This window comes from Protopterus annectens, chromosome 2.part0, assembly GCF_019279795.1.
Source record: "Protopterus annectens isolate FY-2018-M chromosome 2.part0, PAN1.0, whole genome shotgun sequence".
Classification (NCBI taxonomy): Eukaryota; Metazoa; Chordata; order Ceratodontiformes; family Protopteridae; genus Protopterus; species Protopterus annectens.
Window position 1 is genome coordinate 1,318,700,746 of NC_056728.1, and position 3,937 is coordinate 1,318,704,682.

Here is a 3,937-nt window from a genome sequence, read left to right on the forward strand (position 1 = left end):
ACTATACAATAGAAGGAGGAAGCTACTAAAGGATAGAGCAAAATCCCAAAAAGGGAAGGCATCACTGATCAGTATTAGCAAAAAACTACTGGCACTCATAAAATTGTCTAAGGCCAGCTTCGAGAGAAAAATTGCACAGGACACTAAGGATAAACACAAGGCTTTCTTTAGTTATGTTAGGAACCTGGGTAGTCCAAAATGACAAAAAATACACTGAACCCACAGACATTGCCAACATCCTAGCTGACAGGTTCAGCGCAAACTTCTCTCCCCACCAAAAGGGCAAATATCTATCCCAGCAGAGTGCTGCCCCCCTGACATCTCAGATGTTCAGGTAAGAGCCGCCCTCTCCAAAGCAAAAAACACAGCATCAATGGGACCAGATGGTGTCCCAGGCTGCGTCCTACATGAACTCCAAGAAGAGCTAAACCCAAACATAAAACTACTGTTCAATCTCAGCCTTACTACAGGATATGTGCCCAAAGAGTGGCGTACAGCAACAGTGGTCCCTCTTCATAAAGGTGGTGCCTCAACGGATCCTGGAAACTATCGCCCCATATGCCTGACTAGCTTGGTCTGCAAAGCTATGGAAAGGATCATCATGGACCTCATAAATAAAGATATTGGGGACCTACAGACACTGGATCCTACCCAGTTCGGCTTTGTTAAGGGCAGATCCTGCCTCTTAAACCTGGTCGATTTCTTTGAAACAGTCACCAAGGCCATTGACGAGGGGAAGGTGGTCCACACAGCCTACCTGGACCTCGCAAAAGCCTTCAATACAATACCCCACTCTGGCATTATAGATAAGCTCACCAGTTTAAATATAAACCCCTATGTCACTAGATGGATTGCAAACTGGCTCAAGGACAGAACCCACATGGTTAGAATTGCTGGAGCCATGTCAGACTCCAAACCAGTTACAAGTGGCATCCCACAAGGCTCAGTCCTGGGACCTCTCTTGTTCAGTATATATTTCTCGGAGGTACAGGCCAACACGGAGGGACTGTGGCTGACCAAGTTCGCAGATGACTGCAAACTGGGCGCCATAATTGACTCTCCAGCCGACACAAGCATTCTCCAAAAGAGCCTCATAGAAACAGACAACTGGTGCCAGAGCCATGGCCTCAAGCTAAATGCCAAAAAGTGTATAGTCATCCCCTTTGGCAAAAACAAAGTGCCCACAAATTACCACATAGGTGGTAATCCATGAAGTACAGAAGAAGTAATTAGGGACCTGGGGACCCAAGTTGATAGCAATCTCTCATTTGACAACCACGTGGCCAAAGTGGTTAGAAAAACATTTTATATAGCCCACCTAATCATGAAGGGATTCACATCTAGATCAGGGGAGGTCATCGTGCCTCTTTACTCATCCCTCATCAGGCCCATAATTGAGTACAATGCCCCTTTTGGGATGTACCTTACCAGACACCTGCAGCAACTGGAAAGACCCCAAAAGTACCTCACCAAGAGGATCAAAGGGCTCAAACAGATGCCATATGCTGCCCGGTTAAAGAAACCCCAGCTCTACTCAGTGGCATACTGCCTGTTCAGAGGTGACCTGTGCCTGACGTATAAAGCCATGTCCAACCCGGAATTAATGGACATGCTGCACCTCAGAAAATCCAAATCCCATCGAGCTATGCGCTCGAGAGACTTGAACTTCAGCACTGAAATAAATAGGACATGCTGGAGGGACAGATTCATAACCCAGAGGCTCCCTCCACTCTGGAATAAAATCCCAGTCCAGGTTAGGCAGAGTCCCTCATTGACTCTCTTCAAGAGGAATCTTGATGAGTGGATGGGAGATCGTAGGTTTACCCCGGGTATCACTTCTGTGTCACTGTTAGACAGAGGCACAGTATACTAACCTCGAAAAAGGGCATAGCAAAATAAATTTAAAATGGGTGGCGAAAGCCAAACACATTCTGGCTAGGCTTATAAATGCCCTAGGGCAGATAGCCTAGTATGAACCTATAAGGTTGCAAAGAGATTTGACCAAGGGGTTTTCCAAATCTTTCTGGGTCCATGTCTGTGGACCAGAACAAGGTTTCTTCTCATATGTCTAACCCTTCAGTCCATATCTAATGCATCCATGAGGCTGATATCCCACGCTGCAGTGGTGGCTGGTTTGGGCATAGTTGTCAGGAGACGTTCCTGGATGCACCTGTGCAGTTTTGCAGAGCAGTCTTTGTTCATCAGTGCTTTTGATTGATCATCCTTGTTCTGCCCAAAGGTAAAGGAAAGGTAAAGGAAACGCTCTTCACCACAACTGAGCAAAATGTCTGCTATTGGGATTTGTTTTTCTACCTCTCAAAGACCCTACTTCTGGAATCGGGGAGGTGGCAAGAAGATGTGGCTTCCCAAGTTTCAAAGATCCTTTCCAAGACTCTGAGATGGTTCTCCCAGGGGCAGAGGGGGAACTCTAATGGAAAATTCCATCTTCATGTCAGAGGTGACCCACAGAAGTAAGGTTTCCTGGATTCCTTATCTGACAAAACCCTACCTGTGCTTCTGAAAAGTTGCCAGGCTGCTGTTCTGTTGAGGCAGTTGGAGGGTACTTCTCGATGCACCAAAAAGCCTGGGCATCCATCACAAAAGGTGTTTACGTGCAAAGGGTCATAGCCAGAGGTTATTTCATACAATGTTCCCCAAATTCTGCATACAAAAATGAAAAGGATCCCCAGTGTTGCACCCAGTCAGAGGAGGCAGTAGCCTTAGCTGCTAGAAAAAAGTCATCCAGAAGGTCCCTCTCAGACCAGATAGGATACAAAACCTTCTCAAGATTATTTTTAATGTCATAAAAGACAGGGGACTTGAGACCCATCCTGGAAATCAGCAGACTCAACCAGTACATGAAATATTCAAAGTTCTGGATGGTCACAGTTCAATCCATTTTTGCACATGCTGTGAAAAAAACGATCGTATGTGCTCCATAGATCTTTAGGATGTATACTGTCACATTAAAATGAACAGGTTCTCCAGAAGATGTTTGCAATTCTGGCTGGGAGCTAGTCATTACTAGTTCAGAGCACTGCCCTTTGGCCTTACCACAGCCCCCAGGGTGTTCACCAGATGCATGAAGGTGGTAGCAGCTCACCTGAAACTGATGGGATTCTGGGTGTTTCTGTATCTAGTGACTGGCTTCTGACTCCTCCGACCATGTATCTACTCCTACAAGCAAGGGTCTACTTGCTTCAGTTATGTCTGCATCTGGGCAGTCAACTACAACAAGTCACAATTCATACCTACACAGAATCTGGAGTTCATAGATGCTTAGCTAGACAGGGGCAATCAGATAACGTCACTTCCTCCAACAAGAGTACAAACCATCAGATCCTAGGTCATGAAGTGATCTTGCATTCTTTTCCTCCAGCCAGACTGTTCTTGCAAGCCTTTGGGTCCATGGCAGCAGCAATTAGTTGGACTCCGTTAGCAGGATTTCATATGAGGATTTAGCAGTGGATTTTCAGTACAATGATCTATTCTTCAGTAGCCCTTGTACACTCTCCAGTCAGGATCTCACAAGTTTGCCAGAAACACATTCTTTGGTGGATCCATTCAGTTGAATTTTCTCAGGCCCATCCATTTGTTCTCCCACTACTGGTAAGCACAGTGAGCATGGACGCCTCCCAATTGGGATGGGGGGGTGGGCATTTCTTGGAAAAGCCAGTCTAAAGTATGTGGTCCCCAAAAGAGACCAATTCACATATCATTGTTCTGGAAATGAGAACAGTCCACCTAGCATTGCAGGCCTTTCAAGATGCTCTCTCTCTCTGGGATGATTGTAATTCAAATGGAAAATATGTCTGTAGTTTATACATGAACAAACAGAAGAGAACTAGATCTTGTCCTCTGTGTTAAGGCCATGAAGGTGTGGCAATGGGTGATCTGTTCCGGATGCTTTCTCATAACAAAGCACATAAGCCAGTGT